General features: G+C 34.5%; 1 protein-coding gene and 1 long non-coding RNA gene across 9 annotated transcripts in view; one reads left to right on the forward strand and one right to left on the reverse strand.

Moving 5' to 3' along the window:
* Positions 1 to 20,327, reverse strand: part of LOC134675839 (hemicentin-2) — a 665,006-nt gene that overhangs the window by 183,599 nt on the left and 461,080 nt on the right. The window lies entirely within an intron of this gene.
* On the forward strand, positions 14,407 to 15,767 carry LOC134676005 (uncharacterized). The gene is made up of 3 exons (XR_010099860.1): positions 14,407 to 14,561; positions 15,238 to 15,295; positions 15,642 to 15,767. It is a non-coding gene; the product is annotated as an uncharacterized LOC134676005 (long non-coding RNA).

Below are 20,327 nucleotides of genomic sequence, written 5' to 3' on the forward strand. Positions count from 1 at the left end.
TATCTAACTATTAGATGTGAATTGGATCTCTAAGTCGTATCCTGTGGAAATCGTTCAAGAGTATCTCCAGAATCGCGCAAATGTCAAAATTGACAGGTTAAATCTTAAACATATCGTTATCGTATCTTGGTGATGTCTAAAAGATATCTAATAGATATCTATTTCAAAATCCGAATCGGGCCCCTAGACCTAAGTGTGTTAAGTGACAATAAATCTAAACTTAGCTTAGACATTTCGTACGTTGAGGCTTAGGACATGGCTAGAAGCCAAATGAGAAATTACTAGATTAGGAGTTCGGTTACTAGGTTAGGGTACTAACTTGCAATGCAACTTGCAATATTAGGATTCCTAATTCCTAATTTAGGAATGTGCTGAAATTCTAGACTAGTCGAAGTAGATAAGTAAGTACCTAAGTATCTACTTCGACGCGACGTATTCCAATTTTTTTAGACTTTTGATTTTATAATAAACTAACGACCCTTCGCACGGGTTAAACAAAACCACTCAAAAATCACTCTATTATTGATAGGTCAAAACCGCATGAAAATCCGTAACATTACCTATATAAAAAAAATGTTTATTTAAATTTTATTGAAATATATATTACCTTTTTTCTTACCCTCTATGAAAACTAAACTTGGTCCTTTAATTATTTACGATACAAGTGCAAATCACCTATTCGCACGTGTATCGTACAACGTTTTATATATGGCCCTTTAAATTTTCGACGTAGTTACGTGATGTGCTTATTATAGCACATGTTGTCGTAATGTACATATATTATCACCAGTTGTAATTGTAAAAACATATTTTACTCAGCAATAAATAAAACAACTCCAACAATAATTACATAAATTGTCAACATAAACAGCGCATTAAACATAGCATAGAGGCGGTTGTACGGGGTGTTGCAAATGTGTTTTATTACAGAGCAGCTGAGCGCGGGCGATAGCATCGCATTTGAATACAGGGTGCTCCCATACAGCGCTGGATGTGGCTTGCTTTGAAACAAATGTAAAGCCATAAAAAATCAAACAAGTGTGAAAACATATTTGTGAATGATTTAATGTTTTTTTGGAGGCAAACGAGAATTCGAATGCCTGATAGTAAGCAATTACCGTCGCTCTTGGTCACCTGCAATGTTTACGGTAGATGTCGCTAGGGTCCCCTAGACCCATATGGTTGAAAGATTTGCTGGCTATGGATGAGCTCTTGGTGGCTTAGATGGCAGAGCGCTGGAGTATCGATCCAGAGGACGTGAGTTCAAGTCTCACCCAAGACAGTAGTTTTCCCACTTTTAAATATCACGCAATTCGTCTGCACGTTTACCTTCTACTTATATATCATAAAAAGTAAACCGTAAAGTATTATAATCCTTCTAATAGAACAAATGTATTTGAGCAAATCAGCAGACGGGCAGATAGACGAATATATTTGATTATAAGACTTTAAAACTTTTGGTACAAACTATAAGTACATAACGCCGTGTGCCTGCTATACGGCCACAATTCAAAATTTTTAATTTTCCGGATTATTGCAGATTCGTATTCAAAATTGTTCAATTTACGACCTTATTTCGAGAGCCATAGCAAAAAAGGTCTTTAAGAGCCTTTTTCTCACAAGTGGCCTTATGCATTTGACCATAAATTGTCAGACGATTCCCTGCAATACAGACACTTACCAGTCTGCCGCCTGCTCCCGCGGCGTTCGCACATGAACTAAGGGACTACCGCGAACCACGTTCGACGTGTTGCCTTCCTGTCACACTTACCTACGAATTTACAAGTGCGACAAAGAGGCAACACGTCGAACGTGGTTCGCGGTAGGCCCTCAGACGGCCCTTTTGAGTTGTGGCTATATAGCACACGTTTTAAATGAAGCTTTTGAGTTGCGTCCTAGAAAATAATAATTAGTTGAGTTACACATATTATCGCGTACAGTGATCTTGTTCCTATCAAAATTGATAAAATAAAGGGATTTTAACTATTTTGGTGTTTTTATTTATATTTGCATGGTAACCTTTATCCAATAATTTTGTGTTTAAATTTGGCCGCATCCCAAAATCTTTAAAAAACGTTTCTGCAATACGGCCACAACTCTAAATACCTGTCTTTAGGGCCTTGTGTCTTAAAAAATATACATTTCTTTTAAAAAGTGGCGTGGTCATAAGGAGGGTTATATCATTCCGAGTAAAAAAAGGTAAATTTTAAATTCATAGACCTAAAACTAAAGGAGTAAGATCCTATTAAACACCCTGAACTATACTCTCACAACTTTGAGACGCGATTTCTCGAAAAAACGGTTTTTTGAGATGTGGCAGTGTAGCAGGCACACGGCGATAATATCAAAATTATAATCGAGACATTTCCTGTTTTTAAACATCCGTGTAGGGTAGCTGCACCAGTTGTTGTCCGTTGATAGTGCCGCGATCATTTTGCTTAAATTAGCACATTTTGTGTATTTTATGTCGGCCGGCGGCCATTTTAGTTTATTTAGCGTTTTTAGTAATAATGAACTGGCACTAATTGTGTTGGTTTTGCTTAATTGAGTGAGTTCTGGTTTATACCTAGGTCTCTATTTTTGTTAGTGAAACTGTTTTCGTGATATTTTAGTGGAACGTATTGTTTGATATCAATTTTCAAGCGTAAAATCTACATATCATTTGTGATAAAGGAAATAGGTATAACAACATACATGAAGTGAAACTAAAACATTTGAATTTATATTTTTATACTCCGAATACCGCAAGCATTTCTCAAAAGGAAGCCATCGGAATGGAAGCAATACATACCGGAAATAGTTCAATTTCTCGCTTGACACGCGTGCAGATGACACTTCCGGTCTGACAGTGCAATTGATTTGGAGTCCGATTCGAATTTTAAGATACGTCAATTAATAGATCTAGAAACGATATGAATTAGATAATTATATCAGTGTCAGATTTCACATTTCTTCAGATAAAAACTTCACTTTTGATATTGAGTCATCTTATCTATATCGTTTCTAGATCTATTAATTGACGTATTTTAAAGTTCGAATCGGGTATGTGTCAGTGTTGAAAGGATATTGGTTAACTTTTTGTATGAAGTAAGTTTTTTCTTTGGTGAGGTTTGTGAAGGGATGTGGATTTGGAGCTTTTTATTTTCTTTGGGATTTCTTTTTTTAGAAACTAGCAAATGAACGTAGATAGGTATATGATATGGAGATATTTGGTGCCCGGGGAAGGACATAAGGTAGCTTTTCTAGAGTTTTGTACCCAGAGGCTAAAAACGGGACCCTAATACTAAGACTCCGCTGTCCGTCCGTCTGTCCCTCTGTCACCAGACTTTCACGCGTATTCGGGAAACGAGATAATCACAAGTACTAAAGTATGTACTTATGATTGTTTTAATGTAATAAATTTTTGTTAATACTATTGATAATCACAAGATCTAGAGACGATATAGAGATCAACTAGATTTACATTAGATATCGACTAGATGTGACTTGGATATCTAAGTCATAACTTGTCGAAATCGTTCAAGAGGACCTCCAGAATCGCGGAAACGTCAAACTTGACATATCTATCTTACCAATATCTTTAAATTATACATATCGTAACTTGTTGAGGTCTAGTAGAGATCTAATTCATTTTCCGAATCGAGCCGTGTATCTCATGAAGCGTGATAGCAAACAGTTGAAATTTTCACAGATGTTGTATTTCTGTTGCCGCTATAACAACAAATACTAAAAAGTACGGAACTTTCGGTGGGCGAGTCCGACTCGCACTTGTCCGGTTTTTTTTAATCATCATCATAATTCCACGCAGACGGAGTCACGGGCAGTAGCCAGTTCAATTATTTTCCAATTAAATTCTGCAAGTGCCGCCTCAAGTTTTCTTACACAATTTATAATAAACAAAATTATCAAATTTCATCAAAAGCGAATAAAAATTGAAAAGTTACCCAAAGAAAAACACCATAAAAACTTCGAAGAGGGAAACTGGCATTCGCAATATAATAAAGTGGTCAGAAACCGTCTCCTTTACCCCAAATTAATCGTTAATAGGGCGCCATTAAAAATAACGACGAGATATTTCAAAAACTAATTTTCTTGGGAATTTTCGAATCGTTTTTGAGATAAATTTTCTTTCCTAATTTGTTGGGGGTATCAGATTGAATTGTGAAATTAAAAATCGATATCTTTTGAGATTTGAGATTTTTTGCCCGATTCGAACTTTAGATACGTCAATTAATAGATCTAGAAACGATATGGATTACATGTGTCAGTGTCAAAAGTAAAGTTTTTGTATGAAGAAATGTCACGTTTGACACTGACATATCTAATCCATATCGTTTCTAGCAAAGAATTATATGACAAAGAACAACTCTCAATCTTCAAAAGTGTGACCAAAAATGAAATGCAAGTGTGTGCGTAAATTGTCTATGTGAGATCAAAAATAGTGATGTCATGTTACAACATATTAAGAATCTGTCGATGTTTGATTGCTTTATCGACTACTTTTTCAAATGTGTTATTTTAAACACTAAAATTCTATGACATTATGACGTATAAATAACACTTGCACTGCGTTTGCCATAAAAATCGTTGCAGACTTATCGTAATGTAACTCTTACTGTGTTGGAAAGTGAAGTTATCATGACACGCTAAACATGAACACCTTCAAAAAAGTATAACAATTGTTATTATTTGAAGTCGGTTATAAAAGATAATATCTTAATGATGTCTTGTGAAGAAATAATTACATAGCTATTAATATACCGACAAGTTATCGATACTGTCACATGAACATTTTGTCAAGCCCTAGCGTAAACTAACAGTTTATGTTTTTACACAAAATATTCTAAATTATTGACTAATATGATTAAATATTAGCACGGAACGGAAGAAAAACTTATAATGAACTGTATAAATCGGCTTCTTACACTTTTTACGCTGTTAATTTGACAAAATATCGCTATGAAAATTTCGCTCGGAATATCATAAATCCTCTGAAATGAGTATTTGCTTGGATTATTTGGCCCTGTGACACTGCAATCCGGCACACTACAAGACACCATCTTCACTGAATTACTTTATTTAATACTTTTCGTCCTAATCCGTGTATATTTTTCAATTTGAAAATTACCGTGATACGCTCTTGGCCGTCCGCGGCCGTCGTCAAACTCAAAAGTGGTTACGTTTTCTCATTGTTAGTCTGACTCTTTCGCACTTATGGGATGTTCATATACGTGATGGCTTCCCTTTCGCACACTTAAGCTGTCTGTCAAGCGCAAGCAAATCCTAGGTCTATGGTTTCTAGACATTTTAACTGAAGTATATTAAAGTTAGAATCGGGCCATTTATAGCGATTCATATTTGTCTGTCGAATCTGACAAACCGTTGATATTCGTTTGTCTATCCGTCAGACTGACATGTATGTTTGTTACAGACAAAATTTAACACGTTCTTAGCGGGAGGGAGTCGAAAGACCCCTTACAAAAGGGGTCTAAAGACCCCATACAAAGTATGGTAATTGGTTGATTACGAGTTACACTAATTGTTGGAGCAAAGGTGAGGTTTGTAAGAGGTTGCTAAATTTTATTAATAAGGGGTTAATATTTAAAACGTTTAGTACTGCATTCTAAAACTAGTAGATATTCTTCATAAAAATACTTACTAATTTTCAATATTTTGATTTGTATTTTGCTATATTTCAATCCTACCTAACATTACTTGATTATACTCATCCTTTCTTAAATGTTGTTTGTGTCAAATTGGCACTGCCACAGCAACTTACCTGTAAAGAAAGAGAAATAATTAGAATAAATTATAAAACTAAGTAATGAAGTGATACATTGGATATTAGGTGCAACAATTTCAGTTCATTGAGGTAGCCACTGACGAGTCCAAATAGCGTGGCTGCAATTCAAAATTGGTCCGTGAATGTCAAAAACGTATAAGGTTTAATATTAGGATGCTGTCCATTTGGATGAATCCATAACGGCATCCATTCGGAAGGCTCGTCTGTGGTCTACTTTAAGCCCGATTTAGACGATGCGAGAACTCGCATGCGAGTTTCATACTATTGCGGGTTTTGATTGGTGAATTGAATTGGACGTAATCCACAGTCCGCAATGTAACTAAAATCGCATGCGAGTGCGCGCACTGTCTAAATCAGCCCTTATAAAGGCAGCTTAGTATTTAAGATTACGCCAGCATCACTGCAGCAGAATTACAGCTGTAGTAATCATGTTGACTGCATTACTGCAATTCTGCTGCAGTAAACATAAAATTTAATGCAATTATTGACGTTTCTGCAGTATTGCAATCTGCAGCAGTATTGCAGCACGACATTACTGCCAATTGCATTATGGTAACATTCCATTTCTAACCGCAGCTGCACTACCGGTACTGAACGCGTCGCTGTCATTGTCATTTCCATAGTTAAATGAACAGTAATGCAGCTGTCGTTGGAAATGGAATGTCACCTTTACTCTCATACATGTCAAAAGCGATGTTACTGCTCGGATTTTTGACATTTACGGCAGTAATGCAGTGCAACTTGGATTTTCTATTTAAACTATATTTATAGTGTAGGAACAATGCCACAGATTAGCCAAATTCCGTAGAGCAGCTCGCAATCTGCAGATAGCACACAATGCAGTAAGATACCGCCACGCCTGCCTCTGACGTTTTGTGTCGTTGCCAACTAGGGAGGGGGCTGAGCGTGAAAATATTCTAGTATTAGTGTTTGGAAGAATTCCTTATTTTAATTTCGGCGCCTGATGAAAAATAATAGCAAAGATCTTTTGTGATGATCATTCAGCAAAAGAAACTTTTGCATTTTTTTTTGATACGGCGCTTGAATTATAAAGCATTTTCCATAGCTTTCATTCATTTTGTTTTAAGTTTAAACTCTCTTCTTGAGTTATTTAAAATCAAAAATTTCCCCTACGAAATTAACTGAAATTTTCAGATAAAAGACACTTTTAAATAAACAAATATATCGTTCCAAACTCTTAACCCGATAAAATATAACTCCCTACAAAACCCAGTCATTTCTTTAACTTTAAACCGTTGCTATCAAAAGCAGTAACATAAATTATTATTTGCTGAAAATATTTCTACCGTTCGTTGCAAGGGCGATGGATCAATGTAAGCTTTGCTTCGGTGCTATTTATTCTAAGGAGTACCTGTATTTGGTTTACCGAAGATTTCTATTTAGTAAGTAAAAGCAGAATCATAAATTGCGCGTGACGTAATAAATAGCTTTTGGTCCTTCTTATTAGAGCTCTTACTTTTTATCTATATTTTCTGATCTAAAGTACATAAAAAGGCAACTTTATCAATGCACGCTATTTAATGTTCCTAATGTCTTGAAACTCTGGTTTAAAAGCTCAGTCAACTGTGTCATATTGTAAAGAGGCTGTATCTGATCAACTGTTCCAGATGATGATGGATTGACAAAACCCTAAAAGACCTATCCGCCGCGCGCTATTATTTATTCTCGGATAAATTATTCGGGAATGAGTCATTCTTGAATAAAAAAAATCTTGAATTATTATTTATTCGAATGATTTATTTGCTAATAATTTATCCGAAAATCTTTGAAAAATTTATTTGAATAATGCCCATCTCTGGGCAGAGTGGCGTTCTCCTGTATCAGAGGCCAAGATTATTTTTGAGTCACTTTTTTTAATTTTCATATTAATTATAATCATTCAAGAAATTATGATAGCGAACAAGAAGCGAAGAAGAAGAATTTGCCAGTAAAATCAATTTGACCTTGATGAAAAATATATAAGTTTCTGATTCTCCTTGTCTTAAGATTATTTTACCAGCACTAGTATAGCCGAGTCATAACTCAGGGTATCGATAAACATGGCCCAAAGGCGCATTAGCGGAGTGGAGATATGGCGGCCCGCCAACGACACTATGTGGTTACCAGTATGCGCATCTTTGTGAATCAGTGCAAAGATTTTACGAAAAATTTTTTTGATCTAAGGTCTTGAAGCAAACATATTATAGTCAGACCAAGACAATTCTGCAACGAACTTGATAGCCCACGCAGTGCAAGTGTTATTTTAAACTTCAAACTTGTATAAAATTATGACGTAAAAACATTTGCACTTGGGCTATCAAAATAGTTGCAGACTTTTCTTGGTCAAAATCTACATGTTCACTAGAAAGTCCGTTTTTTATGTGTACACGAAAGTATAAAAAGGTGCTTTTATTTTATCGTACATACCCAGTTTCCTAAATACCTACCTATAATGTTGAATATAACTGAATAATAAATATACCTACGCATACATTATTAATGGGACACTAGTTTTGAAGTCAAAGGTTTAGGTACTTAGATAATCATCATCATCATCATCAGCTCAGCCTATATACGTCCCACTGCTGGACACAGGCCTCCTCTCGAGCGCGAGAGGGCTTAGATAATACCTATGTATAATTATGTTTACAATGAATATATATTATGCAATTCAAAAAACATTTCTTTATTGACAAAATATGAACTAGCGACCTCTTTTATAGTAATTTAAACAAACATAACCCAACCACGTTGGGCAGAATACCTTTATTTTAGAAAATCGCTTTAAAATGTAGCTTTTATAAGACAGGTTATTAAGACAATACAGAGACCTCAATCCTCATGCACATTCATACATAGACTGCTAAAACCATAATCCTATGTTTATTGTACTCTGATAACCAAACCCGTCATTCTAACTGTCAACATGTCTGCATCGATTTGAATTAATAATAGCGTAGTCTGTATGCAAATGATCTTCAGATCGAGTCTTGGCGACATAATTATTTCCTAGTGCACTTACCGCGTCTGGGGGCATCTCATTATGGGAAACTTTCTTTTATAGCACACGGCGCGGAGCCGATACGATTTTAATTATTTTATGGAAAGACTCAAATCGCTACTTTGTAATTTTAGTTGATTTTTAGGGTTTCGTAGTCAAAGGGTAGATATGGGACCTATTACTAAGACTCCGCTGTCCGTCTGTCCGTCTGTCATCAGGCTATAACTTGTGAACCGTTAGACAGTTGAAATTTTCACAGATGATATATTTCTGTTGCCGCTATAACAACACATACTAAAAACAAAATAAAATGAATATTTAAATGTGCCTCCCATAAAACAAACGTGATTTTGCGTAATGCTACGGAAGCATTCGTGCGCGAGTCTGACTCGCACTTGGCCGCGAAAAATCGATCTAGCTAGGTCTTGGAAAAGGCGCATTTTTGAGTTTTTGTGTTTTCCGAACAATGCTCGGTCTCCCAGATATTATTGGTTTCTTAACGACACCAAGCCATATCTTGTAGATGTTGCATTCGAGTCGTATTATGTAAAGGGGTTTCAATGTATCCTACACAATGGTTCGAATCATTACGATAAGTGCCCATACTTAAGTTAACGACAACCTACCAGCCCAAGCTTTATTTATTGTACTTGTAGCTAAGATCATGGAAAAAAATACAAGCGCCTGATAGCTAAACCAGGCAATTGTACTTTCATAAACATTTGCTATTTTATTTTGACAGGCGTTTTTTTTTAAACAGTCGTACGTTATAAATGATACATTCAATGTATCGTACACAAACGGATCGAATCATTACGATAAGTAACGAGACACTTCAGTTAACGACAACCTAACAGCGATCGCTTCGTTAACCCGTTCCGTGCCGGCGTTGCGTTCTAACCCTCTTTTTGCTGTCTGGATTGCTGAGTTATTTCTAAGTCGTCGTTTATACAGTCGTCTTCGTGAAATTGTGTAGATCAAAGATATTTTTTAGTGAGTTATGGATGTTTTCTATGTATTTAAATATTTATCTTTACCTGTCGTCTAGTACTCACGATACTTAAACCTTTAGTGAGGCTACTTCTGAGTGAGTAAGTATAGTGAGGCTACTTCTATTTTGTGTAAGATTGTCCCATACATACCTAACAGTTATCTATTTATTTTTCATTATAAAATATTTCATAGCCAGATCATAGAATTTCATCATTTCATTAATAAAAAACCGAATACCGATGAATCGTAAATTTTCTTGAAGTTCGATAAAAACTAATTTACTAAAACGTACCTAATAAAGTAATTTATTTGCACCACTTTTGAAGATTACGTTTTAGATTACGTTTTACCTATTATCTTTTTATGCTGTTCTGGCTATTTCGATTTGCGTTTGAAAGAATTCAAATATTTAATTAACAAAAATCTTTTATCAAAAAGTTCTTTGTGTTAAAAAGATTTAATACATATCAAAACTCCACATTTTAAGTAATTACCTTAATTTCACAAGATATTAACTAGAAAACTAAGGGAGATATACTGACTTTCTTGAAAGAATTCAAATATTTAATTAACAAAAATCTTTTATCAAAAAGTTCTTTGTGTTAAAAAGATTTAATACATATCAAAACTCCACATTTTAAGTAATTACCTTGATTTCAAGATATTAACTAAGGGAGATATACTGACTTTCTTTCGAAAATAAATTAAAATAAAATCTACAAGCATTGCGTGCGTACAGAAAATAAATTTTCATCACAAAAGAAAATGTGAGTAACGTATTCTTTTCGAAATAAAATATGTTATTTTGTTCACTTTAACATCTTACTTTTTTTTTCGTATGGCTTGTTACTTTTAGGTTTTCGTTTGAGAATATTTATTTGGGGGATTAAATAGGTATTTGTATAAATAAATACTGTTACAGTTAACGTAACAGATAACATTTAACGTACGTATTCTGCTTCGGATGCTTATCAAAATAACACTTTTTCTATCATCTACATTTAAAATGCATTATTTATTTATTAGCATGTAAACACTAACTATTTTATTTAAGTAGGTACCTACTTTTAATATTGTAAGAACAAATTAAATTAAAATTTCTTAATACGAAAATATTTTCATCAGTGTTATTTTAAGTAGACACACTACTTTTTAAACTATAAACCGATATGGCATTTATTTCAGTTTATACTTGTAATACTCACAATTTTATGGTCCCATGCATTCTGAATCATATATATTTAAATTGAAATTGAAATTAGTCATGGCTATAAAAAATAATGGGTCACAGACAATAAATCAAGTCATACATAAAATAAATGGTTAGGTATATGCATTCTATAACAAAAAGCGGAAAACTAAAAATATAAATAAAATTACGATTTGAATTCCATATTTTATTTTCGATGTATATCTAAATAACAATGAAATACAAACCAACTATTCATAAAATCTTACTTACATCATTAATACGGACTTTTGTGTGTGTTACATGAAATGTTTAATGTAACATTATTTTATTTTTATTTATTTTATTTATTTTTATTGAAATCATAGATAATAAAATCATTTAAGATAATTAAATGTGTAGGATTATATTAATACATTATGGAAATATTACAAATCACAAAAAATATGTCCATAACAATTTAGATTTCACCCTAAACTTCCGTAGTAAATCAATTTTGTTTAATTAAAAAAATATTTACGTCAAATTAATTAAGTTCAAGTGATAAGAAAATTAAAAACAGTAATTAAAAATAAGGTACATGACATTGTTAGGCAATGAGTACCTATTAAAATAGTTTTTTTTCTGTTGTCTTTATAATTGAAGTCATTTATTATCTAAGAATAATAGGTTGATTTGTTGTAATACGAATCAATTCATTTTATAAAGTAAACTAATTAATAATTATTCGAATTTTATTTAGATTTATATAACTATCGCCAGTGTAATAAATATTATTTTAAATGTTTAACAGTAAAACACAAATCTCTTTTACTTTTTTTTTTTTTTTTTTTCCTAGCCTATTTCAGTGTCCCACTGCTGGGCAAAGGCCTCTCCCCTTAATTTCCACGACTCCCGATTTGGTGCTTCCTCCGGCCAGTTGTTCAGGAAGCTGTCCAGGTCATCTCGCCATCTCCGTTTGGGCCTGCCGCGGCCACGTCCCTCTACCGGCATCCACTTGGTGGCTAAGCTAGCCCACCTCTCCGGATGCATGCGGTAGACGTGACCGGCCCAGTCCCATTTGAGCCTAGCGGTTTTCTCGCCTACGTCAGCAATGCGGGTTTTGAAGCGCAGCGTGGTGTTTCTTATGTGATCAGTTAGTTTAACACCTAGAATACTGCGCTCCATGGCGCGTTGGCAAACCTTCAGTTTGGACTTCTGAATCTCTGTGAGTGACCAAGTTTGAGCGCCGTAGGTTAGAACAGGCAGAATACATATGTCAACGAGTTTGCGCTTCAGTGACATAGGAAGGTCGCCCTTCATCAGCTCCTTCATGGACCAGTAGCTCTTCCAGGCATTTTGAACACGGCGCTCAACTTCCTTGTCTTGCCTGTTACTGAAAGAGACTAGCTGGCCCAAGTAGATGTACTCGTCAACATAGTGTATGATCTGCCCGTCCACCTCGACACTACTACGTTCCTTGCTATTGGTCATCACTTGAGTCTTTGCGCGATTCATTTGAAGTCCAACCTGAAGGCTTGCGTTGCTCAGATCTTGGAGCATTTGCTGTAGTTCTGCTGCAGAAGGGGCAAAGAGAACAATGTCGTCGGCGAAACGAAGATTTGATAGCCTTCTGTCACCGACGACTATTCCCTTAGCCTCCCAGGAAACCGCCAGGCTCTTGAAAACTTCTTCGAGGGTGCTTGTGAATAGTTTAGGAGACAGCGGATCACCCTGTTTAACACCTCGTTGTATAGGGAACGACGGACCGGAGTACTGAAGTTTTATATCGGCGGTGCTATTGCTGTATATATTTTTGATTAAGTTTATATAGGTGGGATGAATATTTTGATTTATTAGTGCGGTTACTATGGCAGAATGGGTTATGCTATCAAATGCTTTTCTGTAATCAACAAATGCTAAATACAGGGGGATCTTAAATTCATTATGCTTTTCAATGATTTGGTTGAGTGTGTGGAGGTGGTCGGTGGTGGAAAATCCGGGACGAAAGCCAGCCTGTTCGGGGGGTTGATGTCGATCGAGTTGCCCAGCAATGCGACACTCGATGACTTTAATAAATATTTTATAAATATGAGACACCAGACTGATAGGTCGATAGTTGCCTATGTCGAACTTATCGCCTTTCTTGTACAAGAGTATCATATTAGAATGAAGCAGTTTTTGGGGGAATTTTCCTGTTTTTAAGATGTTGTTGAATAATTTGGTGAGGGGAAGTGAAAGGTTGGTCTTTCCGAAAACTAGTTCTTCCGTGCTAATCCCGTCCACTCCAGGGCTTTTGTCGAACTTCATCGTGGACATGGCTTTACCCACTTCCTCGCTTGTGATGGGAGAGATAGTTTCAGCGCAGTAATACTCTGGTGTGCTATTTGCGTTGGATGGATCCGAATATAGGGATGAATAGAATTGTGTGCAGATGTCCATAATTTTGCTCCTGTCACTATGCTTTTGACCGTTTTCATCCTTTAAGCTGGTGATCCATGATTTGCCTTTCGTTATTCCATTTTTTGCGGTTCTAAGTGATCTGTTATTGATAAGTGCTGTTGCGACTAGATTAGTGTTGTGGTTGCGAAGGTCTTTTACTATAAAATAATATTATTGTTGTTGTGAAAACTAACAAATAAAATAAGGTTCATTTGATTTCATTTTCATTTGGAATAATTTATAAGAAGTAATTTCACTATAGATGCATTTACCCTGCTAAACACGTGCAAGGTTATATATAAATCAGAAACGACACTAATAAATTCAGTGTAACTGATAAGACGAAAATGGTAAGTATTAACTAACGAATTAAAAATGTTACTTTTTAAATTCATTAATTAAAAATTGACGAGATATATTATTTTATCTAAAATTTTGACGTAAAGACGGAAGTGGGTTTTTATTTGCTGTAATTAACGAGTGAGATAAAATTTACATAAGTAATATTTTTATAAAATTGATTGAGTTAATTTGGTGATACAATTGTCATCGATTTATCATTGTTTTATTTATGCACGACAACGATAAGACCGCCAATTCTGTTATCTCTTACTTTTATATTTTTGATTTATACCTACCTTTTTTTATCGAATTATGAATTTAATTGTATTGTTCAAATAAGTTGAGCACCATTGATTTTGCATAGAAAACTAATATGGGAGACAGAAACCAAGGTGAGTTAAAACAGCGGTTTTTATAATTGTCTTGAGGAGGACCCATATTGAGGGACCAGAGGACCGTGAGACCATCATGACTTTTATGGGTGGCTTTATCGACGTGACAAAATAATCGTCACTTCTTAACAGAGCGCTATTAAAAGTGACGGATACCGTTTTATCACGCTGTCACGTAGACAAAAACGACCATCATATCCGGCTAAAAATGTCTCAAAATTTTCCTTGTTTCAACCTACCTCTGTTTGAATTCACCCCGGTCTCCCGTACCTTAGTTAAAGTATTATTTATATGTTTCCAGCGCTTTCAACTATTTATATTATTCATATGCCTGATCGGGGCCTTTGCAATGCCCGCCGATGAAGAGTCCAAGAGTGCACCCAAACCTGATATTGATATCGCTGCGTTAACTCTAAAACCGTGAGTTTTTACATTCATTTATTATTTTAACGAACCTTTCTGACCTGCTAGCATGAGTTGTGTTCTCGCGCGACTCCATACATCAAGCGCGACTTCAAATATGGACACGCGCGCGAGAACGCAATTCATGCTAGACCGCGCGTCTAGTTGTAGTGAACTTGAAACTTAAGTCATTATCAATATCCACAGGTCACAGACAGCAGGGTGTCATCTATTGGGCATTAGCATGTCGAGCACTATTATATATAATATCACTACCTTACCCAATTGTTTCGTTGACGGTTTTTTTTTATTGAGAAACAAACGGTCATATACAAAAATGTATACAAAAATATGTTGTAACCAACAGTTACAAGACCTACAGTTTCCTTAAATTGTAACTGTGCTAAATACTATATAACTACAAATACATTTTCACTACGAATACAAGTTAAAAAAATGAATGAAAAAAGGTTTGAGAAGTTACACATTATGTCATAAACATTAATATAAATTATAATGTACCTAATCTAAAGGTTTAGAACAGTGGCGAATTGTAGTGCTAATCAATGGAACATTTTCTTCAAAGATATTATGCTACTATTAAAAATATAAATATAATTACTATTAAAAATTAAAAAAAAATTGTTTTAGCCTTTCTGTAGGCGTTGTATAATTGTTATTGTTATGTTTACAGCCTAGCTCGTAGCGCCGAAGAGATGAGTAAAGCTGCTAAAGATACTCTAAAGACTGGGGTAAGGAAATACAGATTTTTTACTTATTAATATGGCGAATAGGTATCGTCTTGGGTAGTCCCATTCGTTTTTCGTCAAGTTCTTAAATTAGTCCCATTCTGTTTTCGTCACCCATTCTACATTCATCACAATCGTCGGTGGCTTTCAATGTAGAATGAGTGACGAAAGCAGAATAGGACTAATTTAAGAACTTGACGAAAAACGAATGGGACGAACCAAGACGATACCGGCGAATATCTTCACTCATAGACGAATTTAAAGGAACACATAAAAAGATTAATTACTAATTTTGAAATTACTTTATGTGCTGTAATCCAGTAACCTAATCGAATATTTGGTTTTTCAGGGCGATATGCTGGCAACTATGCTAGGATGAATGGATTTGGCATACCCATGAATATAATGCAGTGGCGACTTACAATAATTAATGTAAGGAATATTTAACAACCGCATAATAAAATGTGACTAATAAGTTATGATTTTCATTATTTGATTTCATCTTTTCTACGCGGAAAGTATCATTAAAGTAATATAAATTGTTTGTGTTTAAAAAAAATAACCTACTTTATTAGTAATTACAGCTTAGGTTCAGCATTTAGGTTTTAAATTTCATCTTAAATGGGTTTAGCGATTAAAGCGTGAAGATGTAAAGACAGAGAGACAACAGAGACAGACAATAAATAACAGACAAACAGAGAGGCAGACTAGGTACATACATAGAACTATAGAACCTGCTTACAAAATTTTCATGAGAATCAGTTGAAAAATGTGACCTGTAGTTCTCTACATCATCCGAGCATACGAAAAAAATTTTGCCCGATTTTTCTAGATTTTTTTTCTTTTACCTGTAACGGAGACCTTCACTTCGCTTCGGTTAAAACTTTACCGTCTACTGCAAATACGGACGTTTTCACAGTAGGTACCCGAATAGATAAGTGTCCTCTGACACAAACAAAATACATAGTGTTTTGTATATTCAAATGGCTATCGATGGCTGGCGCGGCTCCAGCAGGATGTTTGTCTGTCTATCCGCCCGGTGTCCGGAACTAGGGATGGGAACATGGTACAACACCTTGGTAGGTATTTTTTCAATAACATTCCCGGTAAAGTTTCCCGCTTAATTTACAAGTTTTTTTAGTTCGCTTAGTCTATTGCTTAATTACAAGTTTTTATTTAACTTGCAATTTTTGTATATAAGTAAATAGGTTTAAGATTCTTTATTCTCATTTTGAATTTGACAATTCACTTATATGAGAAGTTAAAACTACACAAATACATATTACCTTACATTACCTACATACATAGGTAGGTAATATCGATGTTAGAGACAAATATTGCAAGCTAAATTAGATCCACTTCCCATTATTCGATTGCGTTGAAACCTCACATACAAATGTAATTTGAGTGCCAATTCAATATTATAGTCGAGCTGATCTGATGATGGACACAGGAGATAGCCATAGGAAATCTATGACCAGTTGACCACCAACAACCTAATTGTGTTTGGGTTTATTAGAATTGTCTCGATGATATGCGTTACTTGATGAAAGAAAAGTACATCTAATTTATTAATTTGCAATAAAAGCTTGTGTCAAAAATGAATTATATATATTATGTAAAGTTATATTCAATATAGATTATGAGTATGAGTTTCAGCTCAATCGAATAATGAGACGTGGCTATAATTTAGCTTGCAAGATTTTACCTGCATATACGTAGAAAGTTATTTAAAAGCTTGTAAAAAAAGATAACATGATAATATTCCCGGGAATGAAAACACTTTAGTGGCCCATCACTACCCGGAACCGACGAATTGGCACCACACTGTATTGAAACTTTAAAGATTACTGGTGCCAACCATTTTTAAGAGCAAAACTGCTGTTGCCCGTTTCTTATTGTCAACATTGTAGCTGGCGTTTTAAAATTCGAGTGAGACAGGATTCTTGGGAAGAGAGAATGAAACGGTAGCAGTTAATGGTTTTCTCTTAGAAAAACTGTATCAATAGATATTTAAGAGTAAAGAAAAGGAAAGGAAGGAAGGAAAGAAGAAGATGGTAAGGGGAGGAAGGAATGAAGGAGGAGTAAGGGTAAATTACGCTCTCGTTTTAAATTTGACATGAACATTCAAGTAATTGGCATATAACTATCTGGTAACCTACTAGTTTTCGTTGCTAGAATTGTAGTAAATACTAACCCCCTTATTCATAAACGATTACTAAAGTTGACAAGCCGATAATAATCGTTTGTCCCTTTCCGACGTATTGGTATGATGGAAAGGGACAAACGATTATTATCGGCTTGTCAACTTTAGTAAACGTTTATGAATAAGGGGGTAAGACATTAGACCGAGTAGAAGTTTTAGAAACTTATACTTTCACAGTCACTTTACACTTAAAAGGTCTTATTATTATTGTCATATCACGATTTATCATTAATACAAATTAGATTTGTCTAGATTTGCATTCATACACTTCAATCCTTCATCATTAATTTTATCAACCTTTTCGTTATTCATCCAAGAGAAGCATTCAGATTTAAATATATGTAATGGAATTGATATTCTCAATGATTACTACTGTTATTTTTTCTCGATTCACTCTTGATAGATCAGTCGTGGTCACAAGCTTCACAAAACGCCATTCATACGACTACGGGCTTCTTCTCCATTCTTTGCTTTTCTCTATCCTATTTCTCTTCTCTATTCTTTGCTTGCTTTATTTTGTAAATTTCCTTTCCCTTTCTTCCTTGGTGGTGACGTGGCCCTTTCGGCCACGACACCAATCTCTTCACACAAAAAGCAGTCGCTGGTCACTGTGTCGACCACACTGTGTAACCACTTTAAAAAAAACGACTACGGGCCTAGTCAAGAACCCCTGTTATTCTCATTTTGTATAAGATTTTGAACAGCGCGCTAAGCGAGGCGTTTTGGAACGTCACGCTATCGAATGAAATCGTCGGGTGACAAGCAAAAGTCACTAACTAATATCATTGAAATTATTGGACAATAAACCGTGTTACAAGTGTAATAAAGTGCATTGTTACTTTAATTTTTTGATAGTACTTGTGACTTTTGCTTGTCACCCGACGAAATTTACACTAGGGATACAGATGACAATCTTTGATAGACAACGCTAATCAAAACTAAAATAAGAATATAAATAAGCACGTGAATTTTCATAGCGTAGGTCATCCTAATTCATTTTTATTTTTTGTTTAGCTTCTACGTACGATTGTAACTTTGGATAGATCCACTACTTTCAACTCTTTTTCTATCATTTTTTGGTACGAGCGCGATGTAAGACAGGAATGACGTATAAATATCAAATCAATACACAATTATGAAAATCCAAATGCCACTTCAGTTCAAACAGCGCGAGTAAATAGGCTCTGTGTACTTAATATCGGATTTATTACCCTATTTGAGCCAATATTAACATTTATTACAAACATATCGTAATAATTGGGATTAAATTCCATACAAATGTTAGCAGTTGAAATTTTAAACGGGCTATTGGATTTTACGATAATATTTACTGTTTACTGTTGAATCTCATAATAATATTGTGTTTATTCAATACACATTATTGATTTCTCGAAATATATTAATTATAATTTTATGCAGTCCTGCCGGCCTACTGCCGTATTCGAACTTCAAGATATTCACAAGAGACGCCACATACTAGATCCATTCTAGATACGTTATAGTTTAGATATCAATTAGTTCTCTTTTGCAGCGGAATTCGAGCAAACAATGACACTTTTACGTTAGATAGAGTAAGATATCTATTGGATGTGAATTGGATCTCTAAGTCATATCCTGTGGAAATCGTTCAAGAGTATCTCCAGAATCGCGCAAATGTCAAATTTGACAGGTTAGATTTTAAACATATCGTTATCGTATCTTGGTGATGTCTAAAAGATATCTAATGGATATCTATTTCAAAATCCGAATCGGGCCCATATTATGGATGGTTTTATTCATGTGATATGAAGAAATAAAATACTTATTATACTAACAAATACAAAATAAACTTTTCTTATTATGGCCGGATTGACCTGTCCCTCAAAACTACACGATACAAACAATTTAAAATCCTATATCCCGGAACTAAAACTCATATTCCATTGACATTACATTTGAATGAATATATTTGTAAATAAAGCATCATCTTATCTTGATTTCCCGTGCAATATAAAAATGAACTCTATGTTATATGATTAAGGTTTAAAATTGATTGTAGATATAAATCATGAGGAGAGGTTTGGATGTCTTGAGATATTCTATTGACATTAAATTTCAATTTATCACAAGCTTTCAAGTGAAGATGAATCGAGGCGGCAATGAGATATAGATTTGGAAGAGAAATATTGAATTTATGGATTTTTAAATGTTATATTTCAATAATTTACAGTCTTACAATAAATACGTGCCATTAAAATGATATATGGAAGTATCATTGGAATATTGAAGGATTTATTTAAGCTAAATTTCTTGAACAAATTTGGAAAATATGTGTTTCCTGTTGCATGAAATTTCGACAATATTTCATTTAAATATATTTTTATTTTTCAGATATAACTGTGATTTTCAGTGGGAAAAACCTTCTGATTTCTGAGTGTCCTATTGTATTTTTCAAACCGGAAGGGTACTATGAAAGATGTCAGATCAATACAATTTTGCGACATTTGGCATTTTTAGGTTATAAATTGTATGGAGTTGACATCTATCACCTTACTCTTACAGTTAGAGAAATAGTATCAGAAAAAAAACGCGAAGTACCATTTTCAGATATTCTTAAAGGTTCTATTTTATTTGCCTGTTGAAAAATAACACTTAATACTAAAACGTGACCTTTAAAGCCTTAAAACCATTATCTTTTTTCTTAACACTTGAAACACTGCCACAAAACACAAACCGAGTAACATCCATCTCAAAATTTTAATTCCGACTCAAACTAAGATCTCATTTTGAATAATTTTATAACACCCAGTCCATTGCAAACTAGACCTTACAATTTATAACATAAAGTCC

The sequence above is a fragment of the Cydia fagiglandana genome, chromosome 23, assembly GCF_963556715.1.
Source record: "Cydia fagiglandana chromosome 23, ilCydFagi1.1, whole genome shotgun sequence".
In the NCBI taxonomy this organism is placed as follows: Eukaryota; Metazoa; Arthropoda; class Insecta; order Lepidoptera; family Tortricidae; genus Cydia; species Cydia fagiglandana.